The 23,108-nt window shown below is 41.8% G+C and overlaps 1 long non-coding RNA gene across 1 annotated transcript; it reads right to left on the bottom strand.

Annotated features, from left to right (window-relative positions):
* Positions 1–10,695: 10,695 nt before the first annotated feature.
* LOC140626739 (uncharacterized) lies at positions 10,696–13,688 on the bottom strand. The gene is made up of 4 exons (XR_012025782.1): positions 13,636–13,688; positions 13,018–13,116; positions 12,751–12,880; positions 10,696–10,878 (listed from the first exon to the last, which is right to left on the bottom strand). It is a non-coding gene; the product is annotated as an uncharacterized lncRNA (long non-coding RNA).
* Between the last annotated feature and the right edge of the window lie 9,420 nt (positions 13,689–23,108).

The following is a 23,108-nucleotide window of genomic DNA, read 5'->3' as shown; positions in this document are numbered from 1 at the left end:
CAACAGAAAAGGCAATGTTTTCTCAATTTCATTAGTACTAAAATTCTTATACCAATTTAAAGAAAAGTGTACTTGAACTTGGCCACAGTAACTTCTCTTCTTGCAAGATACATCCACGAAGGCAAAAGAAACAAAAGCAAAAATGAACTATGGGACTTCATCAAGATAAGAAGCTTCTGCACAGCAAAGGATACAGTCAACAAAACTAAAAGACAACCTACAGAATTGGAGAAGATATTTGCGAATGACGTATCAGATAAAGGGCTAGATTCCAAGATCTATAAAGAACTTATTAAACTCAACACCCAAGAAACAAACAATCCAATCATGAAATCGGCAAAAGACATGAACAGAAATCTCACAGAGGAAGACATAGACATGGCCAACAAGCACATGAGAAAATGCTCCGCATCACTTGCCATCAGGGAAATACAAATCAAAACCGCAAGGAGATCCCACCTCACACCAGTGAGAATGGGGAAAATTAACAAGGCAGGAAACCACAAATGTTGGAGAGGATGTGGAGAAAAGGGATCCTTCTTATACTGTTGGTGGGAATGTGAACTGGTACAGCCACTCTGGAAAACTACGTGGAGGTTCCCCAAAGAGTTAAAAATAGACCTGCCCTATGACCCAGCAATTGCACTACTGTTGGGGATTTACCCCAAAGATTCAGATGCAATGAAACGCCGGGACACCTGCACCCCGATGTTTCTAGCAGCAATGTCCATAATAGCCAAACTGTGGAAAGAGCCTTGGTGTCCATCGAAAGATGAATGGATAAAGAAGCTGTGGTTTATGTATACAATGGAATATTCCTCAGCCATTAGAAACGACAAATACCCACCATTTGCTTCTACGTGGATGGAACTGGAGGGTATTATGCTGAGTGAAATAAGTCAATAGGAGAAGGACAAACATTATATGGTCTCATTCATTTGGGGAATATAAAAAATAGTGAAAGAGAATAAAGGGGAAAGGAGAAAAAATATGTGGGAAATATCAGAAAGGGAGACAGAACATGAAAGACTCCTAACTCTGGGAAATGAACTAGGGGAGGTGGAAGGGGAGGTGGGCGAGGGGGTGGGGGTGACTGGGTGGTGGGCACTGAGGTGGGCACTTGACAGGATGAGCACTGGGTGTTATTCTGTATGTTGACAAATTGAACACCAATAAAAAATAAATTTATTAAAAATAAAAAAATAAAGAGAAAAATGTACTATAAGTTTGACTATAAAAGACCTTGCTATAAAACTGGAAGGCAAACAAAAATTTCTTTCCTTTATCCTGAGAAAATAATTTTGATTAAAAAAGCTACATGTGGGATCCCTGGGTGGCGCAGCGGTTAAGCGCCTGCCTTTGGCCCAGGGCGCGATCCTGGAGACCCGGGATCGAATCCCACGTCGGGCTCCCAGTGCATGGAGCCTGCTTCTCCCTCTGCCTGTATCTCTGCCTCTCTCTCTCTCTCTCTCTGTGTGACTATCATAAGTAAAAAAAAAAAAAAAAAAGCTACATGTGCAAAATTACTTTTAGCTGCATTTTTTTGTAATAGAAAAAAACCCCAGAAACAATGTAAATAATGGAAAAAAGCAGTTAATAATTGCATATTGATATAATAGGCTACTATAAAACCATTAAAATGACAAACATGGTGTTGAGAAAAAGCTGAGAAAATGTTTACAATATGTTTTGAAAAGTGTCAAAGATAAGTTATGTGTATTATGATTTTGTCCATGTAAAGAAAGCTGTATGTTTAGGTGCATAAAGTGTGAGGGGAACATGAAAAAATGGAAACCCTTGCTGGCATCGGTCACCATAAGCAAGGTTGTGCTACACAAACAATTCCCATCTATCGGTGATTCACAACAAATGCTCATCCTATGTGACCAGCCTGTGCTCGCTGTAACCACTCTGGGACCCAGTCTGAGAAAGTTTCCATCCTCACACCTGCTGCCTCAGTTTTTAAAACTTTGCCAGAGGAAAGATGTGATTGGCACGATATCCTAAAGCTTCTAAGTGGCAATGAAATATGTGACTCCTTGCATTTATTTGGCTGAAGCAAGTCACACTGTCAGGTCCAACTTCAAAGGGGGCAAAGAAGCTAACTCCCTACTATGTGGTCAGAGAGGAAACCAGGAATATTCGATGAACAACCTTAATGAATCTTACAATGAGATTGATAGACTTATAGATGCTTTTCCAAATATTTTACAATATGAAAATACAGTTTACACTTTCATGACCTCAGATTCTACTGGATGCCAGAATTTGGAAGTTGATTCTCTCTCTCTCTCTCTCTCTCTCTCTATATATATATATATATATATATATATATATATATATACTCATCATATATATATATATATATCTCATACTCATCATTAAAGAAGGCTTTTAACCAAAAAGTCTTTAAAATGTACAATTTTTTTATTCAAACGTTCTAAACAGACTGAGATGATAAACATTTGCACCTTAGGAAATAGAATTTTATTTCACAATGTTTCTGGCTTCATATCATTGTAATATGCAATTTGTAAATTATATGGAAAAGGAAGTTTCAAGAAGGCATTCTATTATAAATATTTATGTGTTGCTGGAAAAATGCATCTTTTGCCTAGGTACCCTGTAACAATTTGCTTGCTTCAGCAAGTAATCAGCAATAAAGAAAATACATGTCATGCTAGTAGGGCTTTAAATATTCCAGTATATAAACTCCTGAAAAATATCCATTGAAAATAATGAAGGATAGTGTGAAAAAAAAAAAGATGGTGTGGTGTACAGCAAAAAACACTGGCTTTGGTATCAGGTTCAAATGCTGAACCACCATTTATTAGTCTTATAACCCTGGGCAATCGGGGCTAATGTCTTCCATAAAAAAGAAATGAAGAATTCTTCCCCTGTGTATATTGTTGTAATGTTTATGACATAACACGTGTAAAGCACTTAGAAAAGTGGCTAGCACATGGTCGATAAATAAATGTTCATTTATTTATGTGTTGGCTGAATAATGGGCAATTACAATTATGGAATAATCCTGCCAGACACTATGGGGAGTGGATATCTTTCAAATTCCTCTCTATTAGGAATAGATATGTAGAGGTACTTGGTCGAAGCAACCATGATCTGATTGCTCTTATTGAATGGGGATGCTAATCAAATAGAATTCCATGAGGTACATATCTTTTGACTGATGCTCAAGCAGTGTGACATGATTACCATTGTTGGGGACATGTGTGTAGTGAGCCTTGAATACATAATGACAGAGGACGGTGATAACACCCAGTCAAACCTCCTCTCTTAGTGATCTGTGATGGGTAAATTTCTCTCTGGGAGCAAGCCAGGTGAGGGGAATGAAGCCACTGAAAGGCAGTGGGGTTGGCCTTTGGAAGTAGAGGGACACGGGGGTCCCCTGTAGCCTTGGCTCCAATCTGTCATGTTAATAGCTGGTATTCATAAACACTGAGATGGCCAGGCTGGCTCAGACAAAATGGAACCGGGTTGGCCTAAGAGATTGGCAGGTGTACTCATGGGCCTCCTGAGGTGTCGTGGGTTTGAGAATCCATTCTCTCTGGGTCAGGATGGCTCTGTGGGCTCTGTGCCCCATTTCTCCAGTCTCTGCTGGTGGTACTGGTGTGAGGTACATGACGCAAAGAAAACGTCCAATGCTAGATTGGGATGGGTGATGAATAGAGACAGCAAACTGGGTTGCACTCCTACCAGAGAGGTAAGGGTGTCCATGTGGTTTATGTAATCCTTCTGGAAGCCTGTGCAGAGGGTTCTGAGATATCTAAGAGTGGACCACACGGGCGAAGAGACTGCGCGGAGAGACTAGAAACTGTTCATGACTTTGGAGCGTCTGGGGCCACGCTTGATCCTGGGATGCTTGGCCCGTCTTTCCATTGGCACAGACAAGTGTTACTTCAGGATGAGGCTTGAATCCCTCCCTCTCGTGACCACTCAAGTTCTCCCCATCTCTCCCCACTGGGGCTCCTGCCCTCACCAATTTCTTACCATGGCCTTCTGTGCTGCACATGTTGTCTGGGGGTATCTCTCATGCACATGGAGTCTCGTGTTCTTGACGATGCCTAACCTGCGTGTTAGCAGGGACCAGGGCTTGTGGACCTTTTTATAGCCTCCGTAGGTTTCAGTACATCTCTAGGTGTGAAGTGGACATTTGTTTAACTATTTCCCACAATTATCTAAGAGTTCATTTGGAGCATCTGGCCACAGAAGGTTGAATTTGGTTTTCTATTGTTTTAAGGGTTGAGGTTATTTTCCCTCCTTTTTTTTTTTTTTAAAGAATGCATTTATTTATCTGAAAGAAAGAAAGCAAGAGAGCATAAGCAAGGAGAGAGACAGAGGGAGAGGGAGAAGCAGACTCTGCTGAGTGGGAAGCCCGAGGCAGGGCTTGATCCCAGGATCCTGGGATCATGACCTGAGCTGAAGGCAGACATTTAATCAACTGAGCCACCCAGGTGCCTCACTATTTTCCCCCTATTTTATTTTATTTTATTTTATTTTATTTTATTTTATTTTATTTTATTTTATTTTAAATGTTTTATTTTTAAGTAATCTCTACACCCAGTATGGGGCTTGAACTCATGAACCTGGGATCAAGAGTCACCTGCTCTTCTGACTATGCCAGCCAGGCACCCCTGTTTTTCCTTCTTTTTTTTTTTTTTGGAGTTTGATTTGCCAACATATAGTGTAACACCCAGTGCTCATCCCGTCAAGTGTCCCCCTCAGTGCCTGTCACCCAGTCACCCATCCCCCTGCCTAAATACAGACTTGCACAGAAGTCTCCCAAAGGAGAGAGTAGGAACCTAGGAAATATCTGGTAGTCTTAGGTCTTTTCCTGATTAGAGCATTCAACTGATTCCTGCCACTTTTGAAATTTCTCCTGGGACACATTTGTGGTCTTAGCTTGTGTGAAGAAATCTTCGGTCGGCAAACATTTAATTATTGTCAGTTGGCAGTTCCTTGTGGGTGGGAATTCTATTATTGCCACCTTTCTCCCATTTGGCGAGCATAGTTCCCAATGCACAGTAAGCTCTCAGATATTTGTTTCGTAAGTGAATTTCTGCTTTGTTTTTCTTATTTCCACATTATGAAGTATTTTCTCTTGGCTTAAAGGGTAACCAAATTATATGTGAATATTAAAACCAAGACAGAGTAAGTGTAAGAGTAAGCAATAATGAGTTATCAATCTTAGCTTTGGACGGGCTTGGGACTGCCTCCCTGATGTTAGAAGTTTCGTTTAAAATCTGACTCAGAGATTTTGCTTTCCTTTGACCCCACCTCCCTAAGCCCATAAATGCTGTTTGCAGTAATTGTCTGCTGGGAAAGGGCCCTACCTTCTCCCCAAAGCCTCTCTTCTCTAAACGATGTCAGCCATCACATCCTTGAAGGAAGGTAACATGTTTAGGCCTATGAAAGAATAAATGGTACAAGGAGGGGTCTAGGGAAAGATAGCATATGCTTGGGAAAGTAAAGAAAAAAAAAAGGGAAACTCAGGTGCTGAGCTTGTCCATAGCTGATTGAAAGGACCTGAAAGAGGAACTCTAGAAAGAAAACACACACCTGACTTTTCTGTTAGCAACAGAGATGGGAGTTAACCAGAACTGGTGGAAAAAAACAAACATATTTTCCCTTCTCTGGTTCCTTAATTACTATTGGTTCCATAGGATAGATAGAAAAAGAATCAAGGAGAACTTGTGATCCAGAAAAAATTTGTATGAAAATTCTAAGTGGAACTCACAGCACTGGTGTGAGGCTGGTGCTGGCTCCTGATTCCGGCTACTTTCGTGCTGTGTGTAGAGCTCAGCATGGACAAGGATGGGGAAGTCCTTCATGTTTGTAACATCGCTATGAATGGATTTCTTCCACTTTTCTTTTTTAGGCCTTTTGAATTCCCCAAAAAGAAAGAAAGACAGATAGAGTGGGAGAAATAGAGAGGGAGATGGAGGGAGGGAGGGAGGGAGAGAGAGAGGAAGAGAGGAAAGAAGGAAGGGAAGAAAGAGGGGCACCTGGGTAGCTCAGTTGGTGAAATGTCTGACTCTTGATTTCAGCTCGGGTCTTGATCTCAGGGTTGTGAGTTCAAGCCCTGTGTTGGGCTCCATGCTGGGTGGGCATAGAGTCTATTTAAAAAAAAAAAACGAACTATGGGTGGTGGAAGGGGAGGTGGGAGGGGGGTGGGGGTGACTGGGTGGCAGGCACTGATGTGGGCACTTGACGGGATGAGCACTGGGTGTTATTCTGTATGTTGACAAATTGAACACCAATAAAAAATAAATTTATTTAAAAAAGTGTGAGAGAGAAAATATGTCCTTGTTATTAATTTAAGCTAAATAAAATTTGGCTGGAAGATGGAATTATTTTAAAAGAAAAAAATAGTTCATAGTAATAGTGATTGTAATTTTCCAGTCCTTTAATTTAAACTGGATTGATTTTCATACTCCTTTGGTTCGGGGTGTCTATCAGCAGCAAAGAAACCACAGATTCATTCTACTACTGTCCTCTCACTTTTGTTTTTAAAGATATTTTTATTATTATTATTTTAAAAATATTTTTATTGAAGTTCAATTTGCCAACATATAGTATAATACCCAGTGCTCATCCTGGCAAGTGCCCCCCTCAGTGCCTGTCACCCAGTCACCCCATCCCCCCGCCCACCTCCCCTTCCACTACCCCTTGTTCATTTCCCAGAGTTAGGAGTCTCTCATGTTTTGTCACCCTCTCTAATTTTTCTCACTCATTTTCTCTCCTTTCCCCTACAATCCCTTTCACTATTTCTTATATTTCCCATATGAGTGAGACCATATAATGATTGTCCTTCTCTGATTGACTTACTTCACTCAGTGTAATACCCTCCAGTTCCATCCATGTTGAAGCAAATGGTGGGTATTTGTCATTTCTAATGGCTGAGGAATATTTCAGTGTATACATATACCACAGCTTCTTTATCCATTCATTTTTTGATGGACACTGAGGCTCCCTCCACAGTTTGGCTATTGTGCATATTGCTGCTATAAACATTGGGGTTCAGGTGTCCCAGGTTTTCATTGCATCTGTATCTTTGGGGTAAATCCCCAGCAGTACAATTGCTGGGTTGTAGGGTAGCTCTATTTTTAACTCTTTGAGGAAACTCCACACAGTTTTCCAGAGTGGTTGCGCCAGTTCACATTCCCACCAACAGTGCAAGAGGGTTCCCCTTTCTCCACATCCTCTCCAACATTTGTGGTTTCCTGTCTTGTTAATTTTAGCCTTTCTCACTGGTATGAGGTGGGATCTCATTGTGGTTTTGATTTGTATTTCCCTGATGGCAAGTGATGCGGAGCATTTTCTCATGTGCTTGTTGGCCATGTGTATGTCTTCTTTGGTGAAATTTCTGTTCATGTCTTTTGCCCATTTCATGATTGGATTTTTTGTTTCTTGGGTGTTGAGTTTAATAAGTTCTTTATAAATCTTGGATACTAGCCCTTTATCTGATATGTCATTTGCAAATATCTTCTCCCATTCTGGAGGTTGAGGAAGACACAAAGAGATGGAAAAATATACCATGCTCCTGGATCGGAAGAATTAATATTGTGAAAATGTCTCTGCTCCCCAGGGCAATTTACACATTCAATACAATCCCTATCAAAATACCATGGACTTTCTTCACAGAGTTGGAACAAATAATCTTAAGATTTATGTGGAATCAGAAAAGATCTTGAATATTGATTTTGAAAAGATCTTGAATAGCCAGGGGAGTATTGAAAAAGAAAACCAAAGCTGGGGACATCACAATGCCGGATTTCAAATTGTACTACAAAGCTGTGGTCATCAAGACAGTGTGGTACTGGCACAAAAACAGACACACAGGTCAATGGAACAGAATAGAGAAGCTAGAAATGGGCTCTCAACTCTATGGTCACCTAATATTTGACAAAGCAGGAAAGACTGTCCACTGGAAAAAGGACAGTCTCCTCAATAAATGGTGCTGGGAACATTAGACAGCCACGTGCCGAAGAATGAAACTAGACCATTCTCTTACAACATACACAAAGATAAACTCAAAATAGATGAAAGATCTAAATGTGAGACAAGAATCAACCAAAATCCTAGAGAAGAACACAGGCAACACCCTTTTTGAACTTGGCCATAGCAACTTCTTGCAAGATACATCTATGAAGGCAAGGGAAACAAAAGCAAAAATGAACTATTGGGACCTAATCAAGATAAAAAGCTTCTGCACAGCAAAAGAAACAGTCAACAAGACTAAAAGAGATTTTATTTATTTATTTTAGAGAAAGAGAGTACATGATCCGGGGAAGAAGCAGAGGGAGAGGGAGAGAGAATCTGGAGCAGACTCTGACCTGAGCACAGAACCCCCCACCTCCCCCACCCAGAGTTTGATCCTACAAGCCTGAGATCATGACCTGAGATGAAATCAAGAGTCAGATGCTTAACTGACTGAACCACCCAGGTGCCCCTGTCTTCTCACCTTTAAATAGCACTTTTGGAGTTCTGTTGTTAGTATGACCATTCCCACTGGCTGGTCTAAGCCAATGAAAGCCGGAGTTGGGAATGAAGTGGGAATATGCCATGCTACAGGGATATTTGGTAATCAGTGCTATTCTCAGAATCGCCAAAGAAAGGAAAAGAGAAGGTATATCCTGTAGTGATGACCACGTCAGTATTCTCTGCAGTGCTATTCTTCAAAAATGATGGCTATTTCTATGAATTATTTCATTTTGGATTTGACCATTGTTCCACCATAAATGATGTGGTTGGGAAGGCTGGCAATGATGTCTGAGAGTTTGGGAATCTGCAAAACCAGGGAAGATGACTCGTATTAGCCTTTTTTTCCTTCCATGCATACATTCACTTATCCATTTACTCATTCCAGGAACTTCATTGGGTATGCTTTTTTCTGAATTCTGTTCCCGCATATGAGATGAAAATGTTCTTTAGGAAAGGTCAAGACCCCAAAGTTATGCTTTTCCTCTTCTCTTTCTCTCTCTCTTTCTCTACAGGGCCATTATCATACAAAGAAGCTAGTAAAAAGCCAGGAGAACACAGTCTGGTCATCGAGTGCAAAAGGCTTCATCTTAAAAGTAGCTAGCAATTGCACTGTTGGGGATTTACCCCAAAGATACAAATGCAATGAAACGCCGGGACACCTGCACCCCGATGTTTATAGCAGCAATGGCCACGATAGCCAAACTGTGGAAGGAGCCTCGGTGTCCAATGAAAGATGAATGGATAAAGAAGATGTGGTTTATGTATACAATGGAATATTACTCAGCTATTAGAAATGACAAATACCCACCATTTGCTTCAACGTGGATGGAACTGGAGGGTATTATGCTGAGTGAAGTAAGTCAGTCGGAGAAGGACAAACATTATATGTTCTCATTCATTTGGGGAATATAAAAAATAGTGAAAGGGAATATAAGGGAAGGGAGAAGAAATGTGTGGGAAATATCAGAAAGGGAGACAGAACGTAAAGACTGCTAACTCTGGGAAACGAACTAGGGGTGGTAGAAGGGGAGGAGGGCGGGGGGTGGGAGTGAAGGGGTGACGGGCACTGGGGGTTATTCTGTATGTTAGTAAATTGAACACCAATAAAAATATATATATATAAAAAAAAAGTAGCTATCTCCACTAGTGCAAGACAGAGGTATAGGCCACTGCTAGAATGTGATGGTCCCATTCTCAACTTTGATCCTGGTTCTCCACTTTGATCAAGTATTCATCACAACAACCCAGCTCTCCTTCTCTCTCTGCTGTGATACCTCGGCTCTAGCACATAGCTCTTGCCAAGTGCTGAGATCTTCAGCCAACTTTCACCTGGTAGTAGTGATTGTATACATAGAGGGAAGCTTCATTTATCAGGTGCAGTCATGCAAACAGAATTCTGGGGCACTGAAATTTACACAGGTAAGGAAATCCTTGTTTGCTTTTAATCCCATTACTTTTAACTTTGTGTTTTGACAAAAATATTTCTAAAATTTATCACACTTTTGTTTTTTTGAACCGTGTGTAACGAACATAACTTAAACTGCTTTTATTGCTCATTCTCATCATTAAGCACCTTAATTACTGCCCAAGTACTATGATGAGGTTTTAATGTCTCCTCCCTATTCTGGTCATTATTACAGTTCTTGTCATTGAGTCTGAAGTCAACAGTAATTCCCTTCTCATTTATTGCTCTGGCCTGACAAACCAGACAACCCATGGTGAGAATTATCTGTAAAATTAAGCGTCAATAAATTCTGAGGGATTAGTTCCAATCCTGTCTCATTAGTTACTGGTATGGGTTGCAGAGTATATAAGCCTGTTTTGGTCCTTTCCATTTCCTATAATCATGTCAGCTGAGAAAGATGCACCCTACAGGGTCATATCAATACCTTTTCTGAGGCTTCGGACCATAGTCTACATGATTGCAACCTTGAATTTAATTTATTCTCTGCCCAGTTATCATCACAGATGCCGTCATGGTCTTTTTGATGCATCATTAAAGCAAACCAAAAGGAGCGTGTCCTACACACGGTTCAATATCCAAGCCTCTCATCTGGTGCTTAGAAACACCTGGAATAAAGCAGGAGCATGTTCAAAGTGGGGTAGTCAGGGCAGCTGTTGGATAGGACAAAGAACATAGAAGTTACATGGTCTCTTTGATAAAGACAGAACCACAGGTCAACTCCACAGGGTAAAGATTGTATTGGGCTGGAAAGGAGGCAAGAGCCAGAATCCATCCCCACCCTTCAGCACCTCCTTCTGCTGGATCTTTGGAGCATGACTGCGCCACCTCGTTGTTCAGGGACCTGGCTGAAGACTTGGCCTGTGCTCACAAAGGCCTCGACTCTTCTTGCCCAGACTCTAGTGTGTGTTCTTTAAAAAAAAAAAAAAAAAAAAAGAAGAAGAAGAAAAGAAAAAGACTTGGTAAATTAAGACTTCACAACCTTTGCATAGTGTAACTGTGTGTCCTGCTCATCAATAGGCTTCTCAAGATCAAGTGCTTTTGCCTTGTGCATATCGAGTGCCCCAGCAGCTCATGGGCTCTCTCACCCTCTCAGTCTCCTGAGCTCTGCCAGACTCCAGGCCTGGATTGGTGCAGGCATTTTCTCTTGGCCCTGACCTCCCAAATCACACACCTTGCAAAGGACTGGGGATCAGTTTTCCTTGTTTTTACTTCTTGGCTCAGCTCTGGTGTTCTTGTCTATTCTCTGATGTCAGCTATTTACTTCCCTGTGCATGAGTCCTAAATATATATCTCTACATATAGTGTTAGTTTTTATGTGTTCCCTTTTTCAAACCAGTGGTCATGGCATAAACATAAAAATACAGTGACAACAAAAAAAACAAACATTACAACTTGATCCTTTTTCTTTTTGATTAGTTCTTTCATTCTCAGGTTGAAAATGTGGCAAATCAATGAACAAGGTGATATAAATTTTAGTGCTGGCCATTTTTTTTCTACTTTCCTGTCTGCCTTTCTACCAGCTGGTATTGTCTCTGAACCTTGGTTTTCTTGGCTCTCAAATAAAGGAGGGTTGAACTACATAATTTCTTAAGCTATCCCTAGTTCTAAAATGCTATGGCATCTATTACATGCCTTTACCTAGTTTAATTGGTCCAAAAAACTACTATCAGAACTCCTTTAAGATACTGTTTTGTGCCAGTGTCAACCTATCATTGAAGGAAATGCTATTGGCTGGAAATGCCTGAGGGCCCTCCCTGGGGCCTCAGTGAGTTTTCCACAGACACGTCCCCTTTCCAAACCAATGTTCCAACTGGACCAATCCTCATGGTTCTTATGACTGCAAGATGCCCTTGAGTAACAACCATCTGGAAACTTTGAAAAAAATAAAGTTTTATTACTTAGAAGACCTGGAAGTTATGCAACACACCTACTATCACACAGCAAGATCACAGGTAGAGAGACAGTGAAAGAAAGAGAGGAAAGGACACCTAGGTGGCTCCGTGGTTGAGCATCTGCCTTTGGCTCAGGGCATGGTCCTGCATAGCACTCCCAATGGGGAGCCTGCTTCTCCCTCTTCCTGTGTTTCTGCCTCTCTCTGTGTCTCTCATGAATAAATAAATGAAAATCTTAAAAAGAGAGAGAGAGAGAAAGAGAGACAGTGCTCACTGGCCAGAGGTTCTGCTTTTATTGGGGTTGAGAATGGGGACCTAAGTTTTTGAGGGCTTACTCATTATCCATAACCTTAAAGCATGGAGATTTAAAGCATGAGGAAGAGAAAAGACAAGTGGCCCAAATGGTAAGTTAGCAAAATCAGCCAAGATCTCTGAAACAAAGGAACTTCAGTGCAGAGAGGCAGCCTGGCTCTTTATGGAGCCATGTGGCTGACAATGTGCTTATTCCAGCTCATTAAGTGGATGCCTCCTTGAAATGGCTGGCTTATCACTTGCATTACAAAAAAAGAAAAAGAAAACCTATCAGGGCTTACACTACAAATGTAAAATTTTGTTTACCAATCATTTTTTTGACTTTCCCCCCTCTCTACAATGGATAGTTTTAATAAGAAAATAATCACACAAGAAAGTAAATAGACTTATTCAATAGATATAAAAGTATCACATATGATGACATACACATGCCCCTGGCACATAGTAGGTGACCAATTAATACTGTTGGAGTGAAGGAATTATCTGAACCCTAGTCAGAGAGGACATTGTTTTAAAGCATCGTGATTTCCCCACAAGAGGCAGCAGAGGGCAAGCTTAGACATTGACAAAACTCACCATTGGTGTAGATGGGTTACCTTGGTGGGTGGGCTCCCCTCAGTGTATGACTGGATCACTGTGCAATTGCTCAGCATGTTTCCGACAGCTGCTCTGTTTGCACTCTGTTCACCATACTAAATAAGCACAACTACACACATGCACAAATTATTCACAGACCTCAAAGTGGGAGGTATGTTAAGTAATTATTTGGAAAATTTGCAATATGGAAGTCAACTATCTAGATCATTCTGAACCCTCTAAATTTTCTTTGCAGACTATAGATACCTTTCTAAACCATGCCTCTCAGGACAGGAGAGTGATGATTTGAATTAGTTGTCCAAGTCGCTGCCATTTTATTTCACCAGTATTTTATACTCAGTCTCTCTGTTAAAAAAAAATCCATGGAACATGAAAGACTACCCCCTATATACACACATACCCAATCCTTATTCCCAGAGGAAGCCACTGTTAAGTGTTTTGTATCTTCCTAAAACAGCATATACGTGTACAATCAGAGGTATATGGGGGATCACAAATGCCCATGGTCCCACAATTAGATTTTTTTCAATGAATATCTTTTAACATCTGCACATATAATTGTGCTTCAATCTTTGTAAACCATGTAGTCTTTTACGACATGGGTGTATTAATTGCTAGAGATCATGACAAAGATCTTGATAAAGAGCAACAGGCTAATTTCTGGTCATGACTATAGAGTATCCACTTGGCTCCACTAACATGCTCAAAACTTCTGTAGCCTTTTATCCATAGATATGCATTCCCAGTGGAAAGCCATACAAATAAGCCTTGAATCTCGGTAATCCTCAGTTTGTGCACCAGCACAGGCAAGGGGAGAAATGCCAGGTCAACAAGACACAACTCTAAGAAACCAGACGTGCTTACAATGTGGCTGAGCTTCACAACTGGGCCAGCACCAGGATTCCATTGGCCATCACGGGAATTCTCACTCCCATCAATTCCTCTGGACTCTTAGAGTCTTCGCTATGGAAACACTGCGGAAGCAGAGTAATTGAAAATAGTTTAGATTCAGGAAACACCAAGCTTACATCAATTCTTCCATTGCATTTACACAGTTGTATAGTAAGCTTTATAGTTTCATAGCAGGCCTACTTTATTATTTATTTATTTATTTATTTATTTATTTATTTATTTATTTATTTATTTATTTTAGGTGTTAAAATTTTACTTATTCATGAGAGACACACAAAGAGAGGCAGAGACACAGGCAGAAGGAGAAGCAGGCTCCCTGCAGGGAGACTGATGTGGGACTTGATCCCAGGACCCCGGGATCATGCCCTGAGCTGAAGGCAGATGCTCAACCACTGAACGACCCAGGCATCCCAGTGAGCCTACTTTAAAACTAAAATTTATATAGTTCCATGGTCACCTTCTCCATTGGTCCTTCTATGATAGACAACATCAATTGATGTTAGCAGAAATTTGATTTGCCAGAGCATACACATCAAGTTATTTTATATATATTTTTACAGAGCAAGTTTGTTTTGGTGATATCTAAATTCATCCAGTGAACTACACTTTTTCTATCATTATCACAATGGACTATCAAAATTGGAAAATTAGATGGTCTGGTCCTATCTTACGTTATATATTAATATAACCTTTGCTACATAAAATGTGATCTGGAGACTGGAAGCAGCATAGCCTGGGAACTCTGTCAAATGCGGATCGATGGCTCCCACTTCAGACACACTGAATCAGAATCTCAGGGAGCTGGAACCAGCAATCTGATTTTTAAAAGTTTCACAGTGATTCTTACCACACTGGAGGTTGAGAACCACTGATCTGAAAAGCCCTGGTTAATGGTCACAAGTTTCTCCTTACATACCTCCTGACTTGGGAAACTCACTACTTCACCAAGCAGACCATTTCATTTTGAGATATGACTCCTTATTGGAAAATCCCTTCTTATTTCGAGTCAAGCCCACCTCCCTGGGACTTCTCCCTACTGGCTCTTGTCCTGCTGGACAAGAACACACATGGTGTTGATTCCATCTTTCAATGAAGTTCATATTGCGGTCAAGATACTGATCGGGCTCCTGTCCTGCCCCTAACACATATTTTCCAGCCTAAATAGCTTCAGCGGTTTTTAAACACCCACCATCCTGCATTTGCCTGACTCTTTACTGTTCTGATTATTCTTCTCTTATTATGTTCCTCTTGGAGTGAGCACTGGAGCAGAGCATAGCAGTCCAGGCAAAACAGATGGCTCTCTTCTGTTGAAACCTAAGTGACGTTGCCTTGGGCTCAGTCATTTTAACTGTCCAGCTCTTGATTTCAGTTCAGGTCATGATCTCAGGGTTGTGAGATCAAGCACCACATTGGGCTTTGTGATCAGTGGGGAGTCTGCTTGAGATTCTCTCTCTCTTTCTCTCTGCCTCTGTCCTCCCCACCTACCCCACTCTCTCTCTCTCTCTAAAAATATGTACATAATTTTTCTTGAAAAGAGAGAATATTGCTTGTGAGACTCATGCTGCATAAGTGACCTCAGGAGCCTGGTTAGTTGACATTAGCTGGTCTCCACGTCAGGACTGGCCCTTCTGATCTGGACGCCAAGAGCTATAAACGTTGTCTTGCATCCCGTCCAACTCCAGGCTAGGCTGACCCCCTGGAATGGAATCTGGGAGGGGAAGCAAACACACCTAGCCCAGGCGCCTTGAAGATGTAAAGACATAATAACAGAGGAATCGTGTCTCCAGAGGAAGCTTGCTCCAAACCGCAAATGCAAACAAATGTTTAACTTCGGACTCCATCATTTGCCTGATAAATATGGCCCTGATGGGGGTGGTCAGTCGGAAGCCTCACCCAAGGGGAGGATGCTCCGCCCGGGGCCTCTCCATCTGGACTCCAGCCTGGATGCCTCCGCTATGAGGTACCTGATTTGATGTGACTCTGTCTTACTCTCCTTTCTGCTTACTATTGCCCTCGTTTATGCATCGATTTCCCTTTTTCTCTTCTTTCTGTTTCTATTAGATTTTTGTAACATTGATAAAGTACTTTTTCTCTTTGAAACTGAGAGGGCGGCTGCCGTGAATCTTTTCTTTTAGAGCAGAGATTAAAGGGAGAAACAGCAGTTGAATAAGCCGGAGGCAGATAGGGGCCTCCCCTGGAATGCACAGTCTCCACCTGCCTCTAGAAGCAGGCCAGTGTCTCCAGGCCCCACTCTGCCCAGTCTTGCCCTCTCCCCTCCCACCTACCACGTTTTCATGGAAGTGCCTGTGTGCTTTGCCTCTGAGCTTGCCCACACTGTGGCTGTTTCTAAAAAACATCCATAGATAAATTCTCGCAGCCAACTGACATTGGTTGATGCTTAGTTATCTTTCCAGTACTTTGGTGACACTTTATTTTCGACATGACCCTTAGAAGAAGTAGGTAGGCCAAGTGCTCATACAATCTCATTTCCCTCATGAGGGAAGCCATGGCTAGTTGAAGAGTAAGCATTTTTCAAGGTCTGCAAGTGGCAAACAGAGAAACAAGGCTACATACATGGGCTGGCTGACCTCCCGTCCGGTGCTCTTCCCCAGCATTCCCTTCCTACTCACCCACACTTCCTTCTGGGAGATTCCTGGCTGGGCCCTCTATGGTCTGAAGCAGTCATGCTCTGGACAGTGTGTGTCTTTTGCCAGCCCTGGTCTCAGCTGCCTGTACCGAGTAAGCTCCTAATCCTTCCAAAGCTAGCACTGAGAGGGAGAGTTCAGAGGGATGGAGCATATGGAGAGATTCAGTGTTACTGAGGAGGTTAAGGGAGTTTTTATGGGCCATGGATGAGGTAAAACAAGGATATTGCTCAGCAGAGAGAGAGAGGGGGTGAGAGAGAGAGAAAAGAGATGAGAGAGAAGCAGAAGGTAGTGGCCCAGCCCCTGAAAAGGAAATAGAGCATCTATGGCTTTCCAAAATGGCTGCACTATGGCTGTCTGTGTCCCGGAAAAAAACCATTTTCTTTGGCTCGCTATGCTGTGTGCTATGATTTAAGGCTAACCTGAATCCCATGAGGTCAGAGCACTGAGCACTGAGCCCTTCCTACCAAGTGTTGGCTGAACAACTCAGAGGCCACTACCAGTGGGGTGTCACCAAAACAGAAGCAGGGAATCCATGTAGGAAATAGCCTGAAATGTGGGTCCTTCTTCATCATGCACCTCTTGGAGATGTTTCTTTAAACTATTATTTAATCCCTCAATTCTTTTAGGGAAAAGTTTGTTAACAGTTCTAACCAGTTGTTCATACACTTTGCTTGTTTCTATACTAAGAAATTAATATGTTAGGGATGCCCAGGTGGCTCAGTTGGTTTAGCATCTGCCTTTGGCTTGGGTCATGATCCTAGGGTCTTGGAATGGAGCCCTGCATTGGGCTCCCTGCTCAATGGAGAGCCTGCTTCTCCCTCTCCCTCTGCTACTCCCCTGCTAGTGCTCTTTCTCTCTCTGTCAAATAAACAAAATCTTAAAAAAAGAAATTAATATGTTAAATTGTGATTTATATATGTATTTGTCTCTCCACTAGACTGTGACATCCAGAACAGAAGGGACTAGTTTACTTTGAATATCCTTTGTCTAATACCACATCTTGCATGCCATAGGGATCCAATAAATATGCAAAGAATGAACGCATGAATAAATTACCAAAGACAGACTTACCTCAGTAAATGGTGTGAAAATGTACCCTGAAAGAAAGAATAAATAATGTGGAAAACTCTTATTACTGATCTAAAGTCAAATTCCCTCCCCCCATCCCATTAAAAGAACAGCACAAGCAAACAGGATATAGCACAATAAATACATTTCATGTCTTCTTTCGGTTGGACCTCAAGGCAGAATTATTGTACAATTTCCCTGTCCTGTCATAGTGAAACGCCACTGCTGGCTGGCTGGGTTATGGCCATGCTTCTGGAGCCTTCCCAAGCACTTGGCCAGGTGATGTGCCCTTTGAATAGTAAGCACAGCCTGCTCCCACAACTGACTTCGTTTTATGGAGTGCTTTCTGCAAAAGCAGTCAGCTTTCCAGATTGTGGCTGCAGGCATTTCTCCCCTAAGGGCCAGAGGCATTGTAGAGGTGATCATTTACCTAGGAAAAGGTGCTTTTTTGATCAGAAAAGTAGGAGCACCAGCCCCTCGGAATCAGCTTGGTGTTAAGTTTCTAGGAATTTTGCAAGCCGATTATTAAGCCTACTAATGACCAATTAGTAAAATTTATGTAAACTTACAACTGAGTGCGTTTCGTTAAAACTGAAGCCAACGAAAATGCAAAACCCATCACTCCCCAATTATTTCACTGCATTTTACTGTTATCTACACATTCGTGTGGTTATCTGTATGTACTATACTTGGGTGGTGGAACTAGCATGTCATGATGTGCTAGTGGGCACCTCTTCCCAAGTCCTCGTTTGGGGATATCATTTGGTAGTTTAAGAGTGGCCTTGGTGGGAGTATTTCCACCTTAGAAATTAGCCAGTGCTGCAAATCAGGGGTATCCTCTTCCCCCCTGAGCCTGTGGTTAACCATTTCAGCACAACCCTGAGGTGCATTGGAATAAACCTTTCTGATTTGGGCCTCTCCTCCCAATGAGAACTAAACATTCAAACAAAGACAGTGCTTTAGAATGCACATGAAAGTTGCCGCAAACATCTGCTCGGCAATCTCTGATCCCTCAGAAAGAAAGAGTCCCATAAAATTGCTGGAACTGAGGTTCCATTGCTTTGTGTCATGAAAGCCACCATGTGTAGACTCTCACCCTCCCTGGGAAGCACTCTTCCTGGGAACCCAATGCTAGAAAGAGATTACGTCTCCCCTGCATTTTAATACTCTGACTGCAAACCTTTAATGAAAAAGGCAGCAAAAGTACATTAAAAGCCTCATATTGATCCATCAGGCTTTTTATGATCACAGACACAGAAGTGGAGTGGTAAAGCAGAGACCATTATCTTACTGCGATAACAGCAGGACAAATAAACAGGAAAACATTAAAAAAAAAAAAAGAAAGTGTAAGTTTGAGCTTAAGTAAGCAGATTGCAAAGAAGTCGCCACCCTTGGGACTTAATCATTCATCAAGTCAATAAAAGAGTCACGGTGATTTCAAGCAGTGGTAGATGGAGGGACAGCCCACAGATCAGATACCTTCACATCCCAATATAACTGCTTCCATGCAATTCTCTTGGAAGAGTTTGCATGTTTTGAATTCAAATTAAACCAAGAAATCACTGGAAGAAATTTACGAGGTAATAAGATTTGTTTTTTTACCCTAAGTTAGGTCACAGTCCAACGTATCAAGCCACAGATTTTTTTTCCCTGTCTAGAAGACTGTGTTATGAGGATGTATATTAAAAGAAGACAGTAAATGCTTGCTTACAAAAACAGGACAATAATTATAATAATGAAAAGCAACCTTGCAAAAAAAGAAAAAAAAAAGCAACATTTACGCAGGTGCTGTATTAGATTGGCTCATAGGCACTATGTCACTTCCTCTTTTCGTAACTTTACTTGGGGTTCTGGACACTCACTTCTGCTTCTATGAAGCTCAAAGAAAAGCGGTTGTGTGCATTTCTTTGCAGGTAGCAAGTGTTGTTTTTGTGAGTCAGGTTGCTTGATTTTTGTTGGAACAATTTTCCTGTGAGTTATTGTTGAAGTCGCTCACAAAACATTTATGAACAAATAATCTCACTAATTCAGGTTAAAAAAATCAATATGGTAAAAGGGCAGCTGTGACGAAAAAGACACAAATCCTCTTAAAACACAAAAGGAAGCACACCGATCACTTCGTGTTCCTAGATTTTTTACCTTCCTTTGGGGTAAAGCCAGGAGAAAGATTTTATAGGAGCTGTGGGGTCGCTTCTGGGTTAATCTACATATTCAATGAAGCCCTGAAAACTTATTTTTTATTTGCCCCTCTAGATACTGTATCTGTCCTCATTCCAGGGAAGAAGAATGACTCTTTTCCTCATCTCAACTTTGGCATAATATTTGCACAGAAGTACGTCTTGTCTGGTGAACCCCAGTCTTAGCTAGTGTGACATTTTACACTAGGCAAATTTCTGCCGTGAAAGCATTTCCAGAAAAATTGAGATATTCAGTCAGTAAATAAAGCCATATCAGAGCCCCTTCCCAACATGTTAAATCAGCCTCCAGTTCAGTGGGATGTGTAGTTATAACATTTGTAAATGAATGAAGATACAAGGCAAAACACACATTCACAGGATCCCAGGAAATTTCCGGGCACCTTAGTGAGAAAATTTGATGGCTTCTATCTGGTCACCTGCTTTCTATTTCTCTATGTGTAGAGGCCAGAATTACCTCTGGAAGACGCCTCATGTCATTCCCCTGCTCAGAAACCCTTTGATGGATCCCCGCAGCCTAGAGAATAAAGTTGTAAAGCTACAACTTGGCATTCAAGGCCATCCAAGATTTGATTCCAGCTATCTGGCTTTCTATCCCTTGGCACTTCCTGTGAGCTGGGAACTGTGTTAAGCACTTTAAATTCATCAAATCATTTCTATCTCATGAGAACCCTGTGAAGTAAATGTTGTTATTATCACTCTTTTACAGAAAAGGAAACTGAGTCTCAAAAAGGTTAAATGCCTTGCCTGAGGTCACTCAGAGGTCAGAGACAGAGCCTGGCTGAGGTGGTTCTCCGGGTAGTGTTCATGCTCAGAACGCAGTCATTTATCCCCTTGTGTTCTAGAGACCCCCTGACCTCTCTCTGCTCTGACTCAAGCTATGGCTTCGGTGTGAACGGGCCATTTCTCCCACAACGTCCACCCCATCCTTCAGGGTCCCTGTCAAATGTTCCTGCGTTGCAGAAGCAGTCCCTAATCCCTGCTTGCCCTACTTCCCTTGGGGGTTCCCCTCCCTCGTTTCCACTTCATGCTCCTTAAAGCATTTCACTCCTCTGCTCCAAAAAAGTCTGTTATTTCCACAGTCCTTGAGGGCAGAGCCTGTCTCCTCTTCATATAAATCCTCTACAAACTCTTTCTATAGAGTCTTGTTATGAGTCTGTGTTCAATGGATTTTGTTGAGTTTAACTGAACATGGCGGCTTCCTAACCACAGTGGTTACATTGAAGGAACAGCAGGGGACAGCAACTTTAGTACAAATCTGAGACACAGGATGGAGACCAAGAGGATAAACTGCCTGGGGCTGGGAGGCAGTGTGGTTTTAATAGGACCATCTGGGTTCCAATCCTGACTCCTTCTCTTAGCTGAGTGGTCTTCAGCACCTTCTTTAGTCTCTCTTAAAGTCAGTAGGGTCATCAATAAAATGTGGATGCGAATGCCCAGCAGGGACATCTTACGAGCTGGGGACGAGCGCGCGTGGGATCCCATTTTAGATAAAAAACAGCCATTATTATTAAGTACTTGTTTAGTGTCCGGTAATGTGTTTTGTGCTTCTATATGTCTCTTATTTTCCCTCCAACTTGCTCCCCAGCCACACCACCTTCTCTACCTCACTGAAGTAGCATCACTATCCCCCCAGATGCTTTGCCCCAAACTGGAAGTTCCGTGATTCTTTTCACTCTTTCATCCCCCATAACCAACACAATGGCAGGCTGTATGGACTCTGCCATAGATGATAGAAGTATCTAACATCTGTTTATTTCTCCTTATCACTGTTGCCACCCTAGAGCACCACTTAATTTTGCCTGGTTTTCTGCAATGGCCTCTAACCAGGTTTCAATGTTTCCACTTTGGCCCTTCAATCCATTCTCCACACAGTATATAGTCACCTTTACAAAATGTAAATTGGATCTCATAACTCCCTGCTTGAAACCACCCAATGGGGTCACCTGGGTAGCTCAGTGGTTGAATGTCTGCCTTCAGCTCAGGGCATGATCCTGGGATCCTGGGATCGAGTCCCACATCGGGCTCCAAATGGGGAGCCTGCTTCTCCCTCTGCCTATGTCTCTGCCTCTCTCTCTGTGAGGCTCTCATGAATAAATATATAAAATCTTAAAAATAAAAGAAACCATCCAATGGCTTCCTACTGCCCTTAGACTAAAATCCAGCCCCTGCATGACCTGCCCCTGCTACTCCTCTGACCCCTCATGGTGTTCTCCTCCCCTTCTTTGCAGCCTACTTGCTTTCTTGCTGTTCCTCCATCATGCTGGGCTCATTCCGAATTCCAAGAGCCTCCTGGCTTTCCTAAATTCCCTAAACACACTTTTAAACAAGCTGTTTTCTGTGCCTGGCATGCTTTTCCTTCTAGAATTTACATAGCCATTTCCCAATCATTCAGCTTTATTATTTTTTTTAAAGAGAGACAGACAGTGCATGTGTGCCTGAGTGGGAGGTGGGGAAGGGCAGAGAGTAGGGGAAAGGGAGAGGGAGAGAATCTTAAGCAGGCTCCATACCCGGTGCAGAGCCCAATGGAGGCTCAATCTCGCAACCTTGAGATCATGACCTGAGCTGAAATCAAAGGTCGGATGCTTAACCAACTGAGCCACCCAGGCGGCCCTAGTCATTCAACTCTTAACCTAAATGTCACTCCCTAACATATCATATATATATAATTTGTGTATAGGATACACACACTTTTGTTTGCTTGCCTACTCAAATTTAAGTCTCATGAGAGCAGGAACTTTATTTTTCTTGCTGAAAAGCATATCCTTAGTTACAGGGTAAGCTGTCACTTGAGACGTGGCAAAGGCTAAAAAAAATCTATTCAATAACTGAATATTAATACACATAAATAATAAATATCAAATATGAATAAGAGCCCACATTAGCACGTAGAAATGGTAAAATAGTCATATTCATACATCGAATAAACATTTAGTAAGTATCTGCTGTGTACCAGAAGCTATTTAAAAAAATACTTTAGCCCTAAGAGATGCCTTCTCCAGGGTCCAGAAGTTGAGATAAGAGAAATGAGAAGAGGAGAGGGAGGTAGGCGTTAGCTTTCCATAGACCATCACAACTAAGACGATTTAGTCTAATGTCCTTACTTAACAGATGACAGCAGGTGGCTAAGAAATATGAAGTGACTTGCCCCAGATCATGCAGTTGGCAGAAGCACCAGGATATTTTCATTCCCAATACACCAAACACCTGGAAAAGTAACAAAAAAAAAAAGGGTAACTGAGAGAAGAAAAGGTGGTGAAAAGAGAAAGTGAGAAGTAGAGAAAGTCATAGAGAGGAAATAGGTTTTTTTTTTTTTAAAAAAAGCAAATAGAGAGTTGCCAACAGTATTCTCTGTTTCAGAACATGCTCTTCTTTGGATGCATGCCACACTGGATTTTACACTATGAGCTTCTGGGAAACCCTAAGCCCTGGAATGATGTTGGCAAAACCCCTTGGGTCTCTGGGATGGCTTTTGTTTCTTCTTAACCCTGAGAATGGAGTCCAGGCTGGGGAG

The sequence above is a fragment of the Canis lupus genome, chromosome 38 (genome assembly GCF_048164855.1).
Source record: "Canis lupus baileyi chromosome 38, mCanLup2.hap1, whole genome shotgun sequence".
NCBI lineage: Eukaryota > Metazoa > Chordata > Mammalia > Carnivora > Canidae > Canis > Canis lupus.
The sequence above is the reverse complement of the archived record's forward strand: the minus strand, read 5'-3'. Positions and strand labels throughout refer to the sequence as shown.